Here is a 17,106-nt window from a genome sequence, read left to right as displayed (position 1 = left end):
GAATCAGACTAGGAGTGAGAATCGAATTCTAGAATCCGAAAGAAATGACCTCATCTGAGGTAAATATCGACCTAACATTAGCTTAAGTAGGTGGACCCTATCCTTGCCTAAGGTTTGATATTTCGGTTGAACTTGGACCACTTACCTTTGCCTGGACCTAAAGCTTATTTCTACTGAAAAACATTGGAACTGAGTCTGGCTCAAATATGTATGGGGAATTATGAAGCCCAGGACTAGGCCCATATCTCATTAGCCTGGCCCATCTGAGTTTTCTTGATTATGGCAGAAGTGTTATAAATGAGAGGAGATGAGTATCCTTAGAAAGACTTTTACAACCTCGGACGCATGGCTGAGATGGGAAGAAAAAAAAACTGGTTTCCAAGGGATCTGGGTCTGAAAGACTATTGGGCCCATTACACACCATCCTGGGCTTTAACTTTTCTGCATCAACCTGGCTTGACTCCAGAAAGCTCAGCCCTGCCCATTAAGATTCTTGCACTCTCTACACAAAAGTAACACTTTATCCCAAATCGATTCTGATCCTAGAACTCTGGGTCCAGATCAAGGATTTGGGTCTTGACAAGGATCCAATTTCATAACTTATTGGATGGATTTTGGATCAACCAACCTCTGATCTGAGAGGGACCCATACATGATGCACATTTTTATTTTATGTTTTATAAAGATATATGATGCAAACCCTGAGAGGTTGGCTCAATGGCAATTTTGGACCAATAAGCGGCTAATGTCCATAGGTTGCAAGTTCGATATCCAATATGAGCATTAATTCCTCAGAGGTCACTTGTAAGAGTGCACCCTCACTTACCTGGTGTGTGATGTGAAGCATTGCACATGCCCCGGGACTAGTCCTTGGACAAGACTATAGTCTATGGATTGGGAAACGCTCAGATACAGGCCCGGTCCACTGTCTACAAGGAGACCCGATTATAATTAAAAAAAGAAGATATATGATGCATTTATATTGGATTAGGACAAGAGTCGGGTTGGAGTGACATTGAAAATGACATTGTTTCACACATTGGTGTGCACATAGCCATCAATGCTTCTTACTCATATCTCGATGAAAATCATCTATGATTCTATACAAGCAATTCCACATCAGTAATGTGTGGAATGATGTCAATTTCAATCTCACTTCAACATTTTCCCTAAGAAAAATCCAAAAGTATTGATTTTTCCTATTGGATCAGATCAGATATTTATATACCCATTTAATACCAATTCGATATGAATGTGATCCATTGACAGACATAGGCACTTATCACGTGAGGAAAGTGACAGTTACCCAAAACCCTTTATGTAACCTACCTACAATGCCTTGGAGTCAAACTTTTGTGGGCCCACTGAGCCCATGAATACTTGGCCCATTTCTCTCACTCTCTTCTGTCTACACTTTCCTTCGATTTAATTTTCAAGTACTTAACATTATTTCAACCCACACGGTTCTCATGAGATCCAATCTTACTTCCTAAGTTGGGGAAAAAAAAAAAAAAACCCTTACTACATTTAATGACATAGTGTTGTTGAATATGAGAGAAGGCTATTATGAAATAGAGTATCTAAGACCTATCTTTTTCCACATTTAAGGGACCCTGACCTAGTGAAAAGTCCATAATAGGGCACAAATCCCCACTCCCACCCATATAGATAAAAAAATAAAAAAAATAAAATTTAAATTGAAAAGCACTAAAAGGGAATCTCAACGTTCTCCCCACTGTCATCAACTTCAATGCTTTATATATTATAAGATTAGATGGAAACCAAACATTAATGTAAGTCATATTTGTACCAACCAATCTCAATCTGAAACAATAATAAATGATCAAAATGAGAAAATCAAGGTGTTATGGTGTGTCTCTGTCTGTGTTTTTAACACCCCCAAAGCTAAAACTGTAGTGTGTGTATTTTTGTTGCTTTTCTTTCTTGATGTTTTAACAGAGTATCTTCTTTCTTAAAAAAACCCACTACTTTGAGTGGCAAAAAAGCTAACCCAAAGTTTGCTCACTTTTTCAACTACTCCAACAACACTTGTTATTTTAGTATTTAGAAAGAATTTAAAATAGAGGGAAAAACATTGAAATATGAAACAAATTGCAATAGATCACATGGCACCCAACACAATTTCTGGCCCACTGACACATATTGGATCCCCAATTACAAAACTTAAATCATCATCAATAATGTCTTTTTTTTCAAGGATTTAGGATTGGCTATCTCCTCCATTTCATTTTGTTCAAAGTTATATTTTCTCTTGTTAATTGATTCGAATTACTTCTAGTATTGAACCCTAAATACTAGAAGTATTTATGAAAACATTACCAAGTTTTGACGAATTTACAATTTTGGCTTACTAATCATTTTAATTATCAAAATAAGAATGATAACAATATCAAAGGTTTTTCAAGTGGCAATTTCGTAGGATTAAAGGGACAATCTTGCAAGTTTAGCTATTTTTACGGAAATTGTCATTATACAAATCATTAAGATATCACTTTGGGGCGAAAATATCAACGAATTTGTCAATTTAAACCTGTGATTTCTTACAGTCGCATTTTAGTAATTAAAATGAACAGTTTGCTAGAATCATAAATTCAACAAAATTTGACTCATGAAATGATAATTTATCCTGAATAATTTGTAATAATATCTTAAAATTTATATATTTTTCCCTTATTTAAACTATATGTATGGATGAAAAGTTTCAATGTTCTATGAGATTAGAAAAAATCATTGAAAATAAAAGTCTTAATTCTAATTAGTCTAATCTTTGCCCAAACTTTGGGTCCATCAACAATCTTAATTAAAATGTTTTATTATCCTCAACAAATTATTGCAGATTTTTTTTTTTTTTTTTTGTATAATAGCATATCAATGTATAAGTGGGCCCATAAATAATCCACGTGGCAGTGAGATATCAGGACATTGAATATTTAATGGTCGGTGGAGTGGTTATTGTGGTGGAACCCATAAGATGAACAAACAAACACAATCAAGAGAGAGAGAGAGAGAGAGAGATATGTCCTTTTGAATTTTTATTTATTTATTTATTTACGTCCGCATCACTATGTAAATATCGGTAAACATGTGTTAGAGTTGCACAACTCGGCATTCTTATGGTTTCTCTTTCTGTCTGTATCTTCTTCACAATTTACGAGACGTTTCCTTCCAAACACCTTGAAAACTGGAGCACGTAAGCAGTCTTCTCCTTTTGTCACTCACTTCATGGCAGACTCTATAAAGATTTAGACAGCTGCTACTTTTCCCTCTATTACGTTGTGAATATATTTATTTTAAAAGGTAAAAATAATAATAGAAGTTATATACTTGATTTCTTACTCATAATCACGTGCATCTCGAGATCACTCTTTGGACGGTTAGATTATCTTTTGTGTTCGTCACTTGCCTCTAATCTTTATCTTAATACCTGCCAAAACATCTTCGATGCCACTAAATTTATAATGAATGGATTTCAACTCATAATATTCTCTAAGATTTTTCTCCCCTACATTTTGTTTTTGATTATATAGTTTAATTTCTTGGATCACGCTTTTTTATGATCATAATAAGAGCACATCTTTATTGAATCATTGGATTTTTTGTTAAAATTTATATTTGTGTTGTTTCTCGCTAATTGAACTAGTCTCTTGTAAGAATTGATAAGGAAAGGAACTCAAAAGATTTAAAAAATGATTTTTTATTAAATGAAATATAATATAAATATGTTATATGTATAATATATTAATCGAATCTATTTTTATTGGACCAGATGTATCAACATCCAAATCTGTATCCGAAATCCACTTGAATACTAAAATAATATTCGAAATTTCAAATACAAATTCGAATCGAATTCAAATTTCCGACTATTTATTGACAATCTTGAGGAAAAAAATAGTACAAATTATATTTTCATTATTTAGTTTGTAAAATCTTATGAAAAAATTCAGTTAATTAGATACCTGGTTGAATGGGCAAATTGGTGAGTATGTGATTTTTTTTTTTCCACCAACCCATGCCAGAACCATATTACGAAATAGTTGACTTCATATTGATTTGTAGTTCAATCCAATAGGAATTAATCTATTAACTAAATTATGGATAACATTTTCAATCTCCTTATTCATATGTATAATAGTTTCGAGTTAGAGAAATAATTGTTTTGAGATGTACTCTTTAACCATAAAATTTTACTACATTTGTCCTCCTTTTTGAATTTACTTATTTTAATATATATATATATATATATATATTTAAATGTCAAAATATTTAGGGTGCTTTAGACATGGCCCCCATGTTTTTAATGTTTAGAGATACCCCCTATATTTAAAAACTAATGACATGCCTACCTTGACCTCATTGTTCTAAACAGACTAATGGAAAAAACTCAAATACCTTTATCTTCAACCTCTAGCCAAAATCTCATAGTTTACTTCAGTCATATACTCAACTCTATTTTCAAGCGATTGTTTTCAATATAAAATTAACCCTTTATCGAAAATCCTATAGTTTTCTAATCAAAATCTCATCATTTTTAACTTCTTCAGAAATCCCATTTGTTGTTTTTTCCCAAAATCTGTCATTGTCAAGCTATTCAACTTCTATTATAATTGAATCTATTTAGCCTTATCCTTCATCCATAATTTTTCCACCTTGCGTCGTTTGTAGAAAACTCTCAATTTTTCTATACAAAAATTTATTATTTTATAATTCCTTAAAAATCATATCTTCCCTTGATATTTGAAGGTTGAAGAAGATAGGATCTTAAGTTTTAAGATGTGGATTTAAAATTTCCAAAGGGGTAGGCAAATATTGAAAATTTTAAAAAATTGTACACTATAAAATTTATTTTAGTAAACGGTAATAACTGTTTTTAGAATTAAAATATATTCAATAAAGTGATTTTTTTTCCTTATTCTTAAAATAGTAAATATTTTCTTGCTTCAACATCAATAAAACAATAAAAAGAAGTTATGTTTTATAAATCATAGATTTTTTTATATTTATTTTAACAAAAATATTTTAATTATGAAAATGATAATTTACTTAATTCTGAATTAAAATAAACAATATGTTGTTTTGGGTATTTTCTACTCATATTTTGATAAATCATTTTATAAGTTTTATCTTAAAAACTAAACATGATTCTTTTTTGGAAGAAAAATTTAGGTTTTTGACTAGTTATTGAAGATGAGGGTTTTGAGTCTTTTCCCATTAGTCTATTTGGATGACTGGAATCAAGGGAAGCATGTCATCAATTTAAAAAAATAGGGGATATCTCTAATATTGAGCAAAACATGGGGTGGGGGAGTATGTCTAAAATCTAAATCACCCAATATTTATTTCACTTGCTCGAATCGGATTCACGAGTTGAGTTGTGGGATGTGTACAAATAAAACGAGGGTTTCTTTAACATGTGCCTTAAGGGTTTTGTATCATGACTTTTTGGATTTATTTCGAATCCTTTATTTTTTAATAAAGATTTAGGGTACCTCCCTAAAAATACCACTTGTTATAGATTTGTGGTGCCTCCCTGAAAATACCACTTGTTATGATGCAAAGAGGGTTTTTTCAAATTTTTTTTTTATAAAGAATGTTGATAATCTGACTTAGGCATATAACAATTCAATCGACTTACCTGACGTGACAAATTCGAGAATCATAGATGTGCTCTCCTCAAGATAAAGAATTATGATTCCCAATAAAAAAATGTCGTTTTGTATCTTAAGGAGAGTAAATCTATGATTTTTGAGCTTGTCATGTCAGGTAAGTCAATTGAATATGCCAAACGCTTGAGTGAAATTATCATGACTTAATTTTAATCAGGTTGACCCTTCATAGTATTTTTTTCAAAAGTTCTTAAAAAACATTTTTTATTTTATTTTTATATATAAAAAAATACTCCCAAGACCCTTATTTTCAAAATCTATTTATTAAAGAGTGCGTAAATTCTGATAATAGAAACAATGTTTGTTTAACTTACGTGGTAACACGCTTTCCAAAATTCTGGCAATTTCGATGAGACCTGGCTTTCAATTTAAAAAAACACAGACCTTGACCGTAGTAATATTAGAAAATTACGAACTAGCTTGACAATTATAAGGGACTAGCTGGAAGTTTGTCAACGTTGCAAAAAAAAAAAAGCAATGCCACGTAGCATGGACACCTTTTCTAACTCATGACCTTGGTGGGAAGTGGCCTACAATGCAAACATCAATCCGATTGGACATGTTTTGAAATTTGTGCAACATAATTCACTTTAGTCAACTACAACCCCCGCCCAAGATGACCGACTTTAGTCAATTTTTCCCCCTGTGCGGCGTACTAAAAACTAGGGATGGCAATCTCAACACCAAATAGAAAATGACATAAAATTAGTAAGTTTGGATTCAGTTAACTGGATTTGGGTCATAATGATATCAATCAGTCTAATGTAATTATTAAATATTTTATATTTAGATTAAAATGTAAAATCTCTTAATCTATTTTTGCACATTTAGTTATTGTATCATTAAACATTTTTTAAATAATGAAACATGAGAATTAACTTAAACATTAATAATTATTATAAGATTTTTAAAATTACTTATTTTTAAGTAAAATTTTGTAGAATTTTTTCATCATAATTTTTTTTTTTTTTTTTTTTTGTAAAATATAATTTAATATATTTTTAAATAATTAAAGATTAAATTTTTAGTTTGGGAAATAAAAACACTTTTCTTATTATATTATCTTGTGGCATCCAAAATCATGATCTGATACCACAAGGATGGAGAAGACAAAATTCTAGGAATTTTGATTTTTATTATTATTTATATTTAACTTATGTTTTGTGATACTTAATTTACGTTGGTAGATATTAGTTTATGGTTGTGTAATTTTATTGTTAATAATATATTTTATTTTTTATGAAAGAAATGAAACTTATTTTTTCTAACTTTACTGAACAGGTTACATGGGTTAGACTAGGTTACATATTTAATAAATGTGTCGGCTTTGGGTTGGGTAAATTTCAGAATACCCTTACCTCAACATAACATGAATTCAACATGACTCATCCCATTGCCACCCCTACAAAAAGCCTTGGTGAGTTTTTATTTTTATTTGTTATTATCTTGACTAACATATGCTAAAGTTTTTCTTCAACTTTTGAGAAGGGGTTTAAATTATAAAATCTTGTAAAAAGAAAATCTTTCAAAAGGGAGATATAAAAAGATTTGTTTAAGAAAACAATTGTTTTAGCAACCAAACACTTAATCTCAAAGTTAAACATGTCTTAGACTTTTACATTTGAAAAAAAAAAAAAATCGTAACCTCAAAGAGGTAATGTTGTCCTTTATGAAAAATAAAAGGGTAATTTAAGAACAAGTGTTAGTTAGCTTAATTGGTAAAGTCTTTGGATGAAGATACTAAAGATTTGGGTTCAAATCTCGTTATCGGTAAAAAATAATGAGAATAATTTAGGAAATAATCACACTAAACTTGAATCTAACGATTAAAATTTGACGAAAAAGCATATCATTATGGCGTAGTCCATGAAAAGAGATCAAATGTTTAAATAGGTCACAATGACCTTGAAAGATTGCTAGACGGCGAAAAACAAAATCATAGAGCAATTTAACATTACTCAACTCCAGTATTATTGGATCAACACGTAAAGCTACAAGCCACGTTGATTGCAACTTTATTGTCGAGTATCATACAACCACAGTTAAAATTGTTCGTCATCTTCACTTCTACCATTTTTAAGCTGTAAGAGCCATTTTTTCTCTCTTTTTTTAAAGATTTTTCTTCTCTAATTCTAATTTCTTTTGAAGAGGATTGGTTTTTTTTATTTTATTTTTTTTCCACTAAAATCTTGTAGGATTGAAGTGAATTTGCAAGAAATTGGGATGGAAGATGAGTATATCGAAACTAGCAGGAAATTTATCCATATCTTTCTTTTCTTTAGGCTGACTATAAAATCTGATTGGTGCACATTTTTTCCCCCTTAGTAGGGATTTAAGCCAAAGAGTGAATTTATTTATTATATTCCTAAGCCTAGAAATCATGAAACATCCTACATTGCATTAAGGCCACCCTTAGAAAGTTATCATGTAGAATCTTAAATATATATATTTTTAGTGTTTTTGACCGATCATAGATATATATTATTTTAATAATTATTCATGTGACTGGGCTGAGTCGAGTCCCAAGTTTTTTACTCGATTCAACTCAATGGGCGTGCCTCCAGGTCGAGTCCAGTTTTAAATGTATAAACACAACAAGGAGAGGGAGTTGTCGATTCTGACCCAATGAATCATCGAAAGCTACGCCAAATGTAAAAAAGAACGGACGGACCACACGAGGTTTTTTTTTTTTTTTTCTTTTTTATTTCATAAAAAACTCAAAAATACATTAATTAACATATTTAATGATTTGGTTTTTATTTTTCTTTTTTATGTTGTTGAACTCAATAACTCCACTGACCTGACCCAGCACGATATGCGAGAGTATATGTATGTCTGACAGCTTTCTACAGTCATCATAATCTAATCATCACATCAATCAACGGTTCATAGTGACTTTCCATGTCTAGGGCCAGAAACTGAATAGCTTTGTTGGTTTAGGTGTAGAGCATTTATATCAATGCTATATAGGGACTTGAATGGTATATATGCGAATATAAGAAAAAATATACAATTCATTATGCAATTATCATATAATAGAAAAATATCAATCACTATTCATCACTTTTCTTTGTCTTTGGATTCCAATAAGAAAAACTAAAGAGGAGAAATCATGGAGGGTGTAACGTTGTTCAACAACCGGCTAAGCATATGTCACTTCAAGAATAGCATAAATGATTGAGATATAAATAGGAAGAGAATCAAAATCCCTACTAGAAACACTAAAGGAGGATGCATATTGGTCAAGCAAAAATCAACATATAATCCAAGTTGGGATATGTCAGGCTTGAGAATATCCCCAAATCATGGTAACTTATAATATGACATACCAAGAGAACATGTGAACATCTACAAGGTAGGGGAAAAATTAAAAAAAAAATAAAAAAAGAATGAAGAATGCGTGCAATAAATCATATACATCTGATGTGGCAAAGGCATAGAACCGTAGATCTTATTCTTGTGTATTCCCAAGAAAAAGAACTATGGTTAAGTGTCCTTGCCCGTTAATCACATACAAAATGTATGCATTCATCACAACTCAAAAAAATAATAATAAAAAAACCCCTTGTATTCATAAAATATAATAAATCAATGTAATTCGATTAAATATGGAAAGGCTCATATCATGTGATTTATTGGTCAGAGTGAATGGTTTATGAATTTTTTTTTTCTGAGTAAGTGTACATGATTTATGCCTAAACTATTCCTATGTTGTATGTTTGCCCATTTAACTTTTTTTTTAAGCCCAAATTGTAATTGAAATACTTAAGATGGGATTCAAATTTTTAGAGGCACTATTCCCCTATCAAATGCTTTGTTAATATTAGGAACGTGTTTTAAGAAAGGTTATTAAGCTTTTGGTGTTCCAAATTTCTTATGAACTTAAAATTTCCACTTGGCAAATTAAATTTGAGAAGCACTTCCCACTTATGCAAGAACCAAATTGGGAAGAAGAGAGAATCAACATAGACCTACTTTTGGCTTCTCATATACATTTGCAAGACGAGCTTTCATAGTTGAATGGGACCCAAATTTAATATTTTCTCTTGTATGTTTGTTTCCTTTTTATTCCTCATTATTTATTATTAAAAAGCATTAAAATTATCATTTCAAGGACTTCTTTTACTCTTTGCTTTTTGTTACTTTTTTCTATGAAAATACTAAATGATCATTCTCAACTATGATTATTCTAACCCTTCCTTAATTCTCCAATTCTTTTCGAAGGGTATTGTAGTCATATACTCACAATCCAGTATAAAAAAATTTAATTTTACAAATGTTCAACCTTGCTTCTAGACCTAAAAAACACTTCCTAAATATGATGATAAAACAACAATTACTTAACCATAATTCTTAAGAATGCGTCCGACGAAAAGGCTCAAGTCTTGCTAAACACACCACATTCCTAAAGGTCTTATGGTGTTCATATAACAAACTTGTGTTACCAGATTAGTTCCTATCAGCGCTATGTGAAAAAGGGGTAAATTCGACGTCAAGATTCATTGAATTCGGTTAAATTCAAGCAAATTTGATATACCAATTTGTACTTGATTTGTTGAATACAACAAATCACACATTAATCAATTAGAAAATTTAGCCTTTATGATCCATTTATTTTTGGTTGGATGAACTAAATAGTGAAGATACAACATATACTTTTTTCAGAAATTTGATTATGTTTCTTCGTATTCTCTCTTTTACTTGTGTAAAAAAAAAAAATTATGGGAACTCGGTAATTTAGCATAAGATCATCTCAGCATTTTGATTACAATTCATAATTGAATAGGATGATATAAATGAGAGTTAGAATTCCGATATACATCAAATTAGATTTATGTAATTTCATGGAATATTCAATTAAATGCATTCTTTTTCGTACGGATACGCATACCCCTTGTTGAATTTGAAAACCCTAGTTTGCAGTGTTGAAATCATGAAAACACTAGTTGGAGGTAATATAGCCTATAAATATATATATCGACTATTAGGGGAAGGGGTCATCTCTGGAACCAGCTTTAGGGTTGGGACTGCAGCACTTTTATTTTTGTCGTTTCTCTCACTCTTCTATTTAGCCTCTCATCACTGCCCTTTTATAACACCAAATCAGTCTCTTAACCACCATCACACAAACTCATCTTTATCTCTTCTCCTCTCCATACCCCGTTGAGCGAAGAATACTGAAGATGAGAACCGAGAGCTAAAATTGAAGAGGTGAGGAAGCTTTCTCTTTGAGGGGAATGTTGTCTGGCTCGAGGCCACCAACTCTATCATTCGATCTCGATCGTTTGATCCGTTGATCATCTGTTTGTGTCGTCGGACCAGGCTTCATTCCCCCCAATCACAGCTTCTACTCACACCCATCAAGCTAGATCAGGACCCACTTGATCTTGAATTAGATCTAGTGTAGGTTTTTTGTTTTCTCCTCAACCCCCTCACTTTTCATAATTTTCTTATGTTTTTTGTGTATTTGGTTGAAAGAAGTTAGGGTTGTTGGGAGGGAAGATTGGTGCAATGATGAAAGATTTTGACTCTCTTTCTTTTCTGACTGAATGGAGAAAGGTTTTCATCATTACTCTTTTCACCATTTTTTTATTAAAGATCTTGTTATCATGATTGTGATTTTGTCAGTCCAACTCTTTTGTTGGTTTATTATTGGGCAGATTGCGTTTCTCATGATGGCTTCAAGGATCTGATCTTCTTGCTTTCCCTATTAAGATCTGGGTCTCAAATCCCAACTTCGTTTTTAGAATTGTTTTCTTTCTACCAAAATCGACAATTTTTGTTAATAGAAGTGCAAATATAATTTGACAAGTTACCCTTTTGTTGATTTATATAACTTAATCTGTTTGATAGGTCTTCGAGAATGAAGATGACCCTTAGTTGATTGATGATTAAGTCTGAGATTTGGGTTTCTAGCCTTTTCTTTCAGGGACTGTAAACATTGATTGATGGTAATAGTCGTTAAACTTATTTTTTATTCTTTTCTTCACCTGATGCTTGTATTTGATGGTGACTTGTGTTGTAAAGCTGTGTAATCATCATCCATGGTATCCATGATCAGAGTCTTTGATCAGTTTTTCTAGATTAAGTTCAAGGTTTATAAACATGGGTAAACGGTATACTGTGTGTGTGTTTGTTTGTGTGCACTTGTTCTTGTTAGGTGATGGTTGGTGATGATTCACAACTGTGTAATCTCCGTCCTTTTTGTTTTACTATTTCTCATCTTTAAAGCTTTGTTCTTTTCTTGCAACACTATATCTTTTCATCTCTGATTGATTTGGCAGAATATTTGGGATTTAAATTCTTGTATAATTGAGGACTTGAGGAAGACCAAACTCGTTTGAGTTGAAGCTAAGATTGATAATTACCTTGTAGTATCCAATCTACCCTGAATTTGTTTCAAGGAAACATTCTATTCTCTTGAAAATGTCTTTGTTTATATGTATCAATATCATTCGAAGAGACGTTATTAACTTTTGTAAAGTGTGTGTTGGTTTGGGATAAAAAATACACGAATCATGTATAGAGAGGCAACACGCTTGCTTTAACATTTCATCTCTTATTCCAAGCCCAATTCTTCATCAAGGAAATTCTTTAAATCTTATTGATGGGTTTGGTCTTGCTTTCTCTTTCTTCGTTTCATTTTAAGTGTCATACATGTAATGTTTTGTTTGCTAAACCTTTATTTACAGAGATTTTCAGAGTAGTTTCTTTAGATCATCTTCGGTGCTTTTGTCTCTCTCTCTCTCTCTCTCTGTTTTATTTTGGGTCATTGGCTTCCTTTCAAGTGAGACAGATATGAACAATATGTAATGTTTACTTCGTTAAACCATGAAAAAGGTCATAATACTGAGACAACCCAGTTGCCTTAGCTATATCAACTCTCCTGTAAAACCCTTATTTCTTTTCTCAGGACTTCCTCTAGATCATCTATGGTGATTTGATTGAGATAGAATAAATGATTTTTTTTTTTTTTTTAAAATTTTCCTCTTTCTTTTCCGGTCCTTTCCTTCATCTCAAGGATCACATACTTTGAATAAGTTGTAGGTATGACGCAATCCACATGCACTACCTATCTTATTTCATCTTTTGAGTTTCTCTTGAAGATTTTGATCTCAGGAGGAAAAAAATGGGTTTCTTATATAAATAAATAATTCACATATTAGTTAGATGTTGTAGCTCACAGCCATATCTTTGTCACTTAATCTCTTCTTTGAAACCTTAAATTTCTCTATAATAAGTGTCTGTCCATCATTTTTGAAATGTTATGGAAACTGGGTTTTGTGTTTCTCTCAATTTTTAGTTTTCTTTTCCATTTTTTTTATTGATTCAATCAATGTTCAGGGATAGCACACAGTATTACACACATAAAGACAAAAGAACAGATGGCTGAAAAGATGGGTAAGAGAAAAATCTCTTATATAATGGACACGTGTGAAGGACGACCAGTGCTTCTCGGGTGACTCATGCGATGATCAGTTGCTGAAAATGATGTTTCTCTCTGTCCCGTTTACACAGTCAGCATCAAACTGTCACCGAATGATGTTTGATCTAAATAATGCTGAACTTCAGAATTTCAAATTGTTTTCTAATTTACAATATAATAAACAAAAAAGTCAGCTTTGAAATGTGCCGCTTTTTTTTTCTTTCTTTCTTTTCTTTAGGGTTAGTTATTAATTTAAAAAAATTAATGTTGTAAATTACCCACGACATAAAATGTCAACTGTCTCAATTAGCAGACCAAACGCCAAATCGACCCGTGACTAAATCGACCAACTTTAGGTGGGTGGACCTACCCACCAAATGTCATCCTAAAGGTTGGTCTCTAACCATTAGATTTAAACATTCAAAAATCTAATGTTTTACCTATATTGTAATTTTCTTGTATTTTATCTCATTTTTCTAGATTAAAAAAAAAAAGAAATTAATTTTTTCGGATTTTTTTATTTTATATTTTCAGGGTTTTTATTGTTGGGGGAGATAGACTTGTTTTAAGTAACTCCCTATTTTATAAATAGAAATCTCTAATAATAATGTACAGTGGGGGCAATTGTCTCAAGAATTTTTTTTTATTTAACTTTAAGCCTTAAGGAGCTATTAATAATTTAAAATTATTTTTGATTTCTTAAAGAGTTCCCTCCCCACAAAAGTTTCTAAAATCCCCCATTGCCCCTACAAGAATTTTAAAAACATTAAGGAGTTATTAATAATGTAAAAAAAAAAAAAAAAGGATTATAATTTCTTAAGAGTTTGCCCCTCAAAAACTTCTAAAATTTAAAAGATTTTTTAATAATTTAATTTAAAAAAAAATAGATTTATCAGTATAACCATCTGTTGCAATTTTATACAAAATCTCTTTTACTTTACCGAGTTTGTTACTAACAAACCTTACTTTATGATTATGCCAGCATGACTAACTTAGTAAGATTTCAAATCTTACTAAGGGTTGTTGGGCTCATATGGATTATTAAATTTGTAATCCAACATAACAACCTTTTAGATTTCATGAAAAATTCATATTCAAAAGATAAAACTCAAGAAATAAATTAAAAAAAAAAAAAACCTTTTTGAGGTTGATTGAGGTGCTAAATATGGATCGCTACTGAGTTCTCAAATTTAAAATTCAAATATAATGATTAAGATTAAGAATTTTTTTTAATAAAAAAATTCAACGTTTTTAGAATTTTGTCCTTTATAACCCTATGACATCAGATTTTTGAGTGCCACAAATTGATTTAGTTAGGATCCACTCCAAGATGTGTTAAGTCACAAATTAACTGCATCAATTTGAATTTAATGACATTGATCCCCACTCCAAGGTTTGCTAGGTAATAAATTTGATAAAGTAAGGTTTGGTGGGTAATAAGCTTCATAAAGTGGTAAGGTTCTGTGGGAGTTGTCAAAACTCCAAGGGAGTTTTTGTAATAAAAATGCAACAGTTAAGTCTGCTGGCTGAATATCTCTTTTAAAAACTTTTTAGCGTCTGTTTTTTTTTTTTAAAAAACTTCAAAAAGAAATAGAGAGGTTCTTTGCAATTTCTCTAACACGTTCTCACAGCAATAGGTAAACCCTAAAGCAAGTTTTTGTCCTATTCCTTCTTGAATCTTTGGATTGTTATGTTATTTAAGTAATCAATTTCATAGTTCAAGGTCTGATTTAATGAGATTTCTTTTTTGTAATTATTTACTTTTGTCAAATTTTTAATTTTTAATTTTTTTGTGGATAAAATTGTAGATAAGTGCAAGAGTGGTAAAATTATTAATTGATTTTTTTTTTTTAAATTTCCTTTAAACCCGATGAACTCATGAGTAAAATTCTCATCCCTATGAGTAAGATACATTGTAAATTATTACATGTAAGGTCTTTAAATTTCAGAATTTTGAATGTTTTTCTCTTTTTATCCGATTTCATATAAATTCTTCTATCGAATCGCAAAATATTCAATTCAATAGGTTAAATATATTGATCTTGGTATATTTTTTAGATGTCGTGTCATAATTTTTCTTAATTTAAGTTGATCTTGATTTAAAAATATTTATACCTTACTCCTGAACAACTTTCATTCAAATCAATTGGGACTATATTGAACTAGTGGTGACTTGAGTTAAGAAATGCATCAATGCTTGAATTTTTGGTTTTCTCTAATATTCCCCCAAAATTTTATAAAATAAACGTTGTTTTTGTTTATTTGAAGGTGCCTTCTCTGTGGTGAAGTCCGTGAGTGTTAGATTGGTAGTACGATAGACTTGTGATCAAAATATAAGAACTCGTAGTAAACAATTGTGAAAACTTATGTATATAGATTAGCAATTGCCTTTTTGGTGGAAACAATGATAACATTTTGTATAAATGCTATGAATTAATATTTATAATTGTAAATTATTGGATATACATATAGTAAAAGTTAATTTTTATAGATTTAATAAAATCAAATTTAATATTATTGACGAGTTTTTAGTTGCCCCTCATAGACAAAATCCTTGCTCTGCCTCAATTTCTATGCCTATAAAACTTAAGGAAAGAAAATAGTGATTAGTCATGATTTGATCCTTGGATGTAGGAATAATGTTGAACCAAGTAAATTATTGTGTTGGGTGTGATTTTTGTTCTCTTTTGTTGTTTCATTGTTTCACAAATTTGTATCGAAGTCAATTAGGTCGTATAGAAAGTTAGTCTAGTTCGACCATATTTTTTTTTTTGTAATAGTACATTTTATTTTTTTGAGATTTAATACAATAACAATAAAGAATTTGAACACAAAATTCGAGATTGAGAGATTCATTGAGAATGACAATTTCAATTTATCGCAAAAAAGGATGAAAGATATCCTAGTTGAACAAGGGGTTAGGGTGTTAAAAGGAATTTTTGATAAATCAGGCAATATGACATATGAAAATTGAAAAGACAACGAGGCGACAACGATTTGTACTATTTTATTTTCCTTGTAGACAACATTTTGTTTCACGTTGTGAAGGAGGAGTACACAATTGAAATGTGGGGCAAGTTGAAATTTTTCTATAAGTGTAAGAACTTGATTAACAAGTTATTTTAAAATTTTCAATTATATGGGTTGAAGACGACAAATGGTGCAAATTTTCTGAAACGCATGGATGTGTTCAATAAGATCTTGGATCAACTGGACAAAGTTAGTGTTAAGTTTGAGGAAAAAGACTGTCTTTATGTTTTTTTATCCCATTTTTAGATTCCTACATTAATTTGGTGACAATGAAGTTTGAAAATAATATGGTGAAGCTAAAAGATGTCAAAGCAACACTCTTATCAAACGATATTAGAAGAAGACCCCATCTTAAAGATAATGGTCAAGGGTTGACTATTCATGGACGGAATCGACGAGAAAGGACTTCGAATAAGGTACTTGAAAAATTATAGGAATAGATCCAAAATGAAGGGGAAGAGTAATGTACATTGCTAATATTGCAAGGAATATGATTATGTCAAGCGGGATCATCTAGTTCATATGTAAAAGAAACAAAAAAGAAAGTGTCGTGCTAATGTGACCATCACAATGAAAGATGGAAGTGAAATTAAAATTACTATGAAGATATTCTCGTAGTCTTCAAAGTTATGCACACTTTTTCTTAAGATGAGTGTTTATTAGATTCAAATTGTTTTATTCATGTAAGTTAAAAAAAAAAAGTTATATTTTGATATGCATTAGAAGAAGAAAACATGTGTTGTCTTCAAAGATCATGGATTGATTTGTGATGTCATGTGGGTTGGTACAGTAAAGATCGAAATATTTGATTGAGTAGTATGTATTTTGGGTAGTGTAGCTTTTGTCCCTAAAATGCGGAAAAAGTTTAATATTAGGTATTCAGTTGGAGGTCGAGTTATGAAAATCATGCGTGATTGAATATTCTTAATGAGGGGAGAAAATAGTGGTGAGTTATATAATATG

The 17,106-nt window shown here is 30.8% G+C and overlaps 1 long non-coding RNA gene across 1 annotated transcript; it reads left to right on the top strand.

The window, feature by feature from the left end:
* Positions 1-10,668: 10,668 nt before the first annotated feature.
* Positions 10,669-15,854, top strand: LOC147407858 (uncharacterized). Its single transcript, XR_015176921.1, has 3 exons — positions 10,669-11,246; positions 11,348-11,638; positions 13,032-15,854. It is a non-coding gene; the product is annotated as an uncharacterized LOC147407858 (long non-coding RNA).
* The last annotated feature ends 1,252 nt before the right edge of the window (positions 15,855-17,106 follow it).

Source organism: Akebia trifoliata, chromosome 3, assembly GCF_017979445.1.
Source record: "Akebia trifoliata isolate Shusen 1 chromosome 3, ASM1797944v1, whole genome shotgun sequence".
NCBI lineage: Eukaryota > Viridiplantae > Streptophyta > Magnoliopsida > Ranunculales > Lardizabalaceae > Akebia > Akebia trifoliata.
The sequence above is the reverse complement of the archived record's forward strand: the minus strand, read 5'-3'. Positions and strand labels throughout refer to the sequence as shown.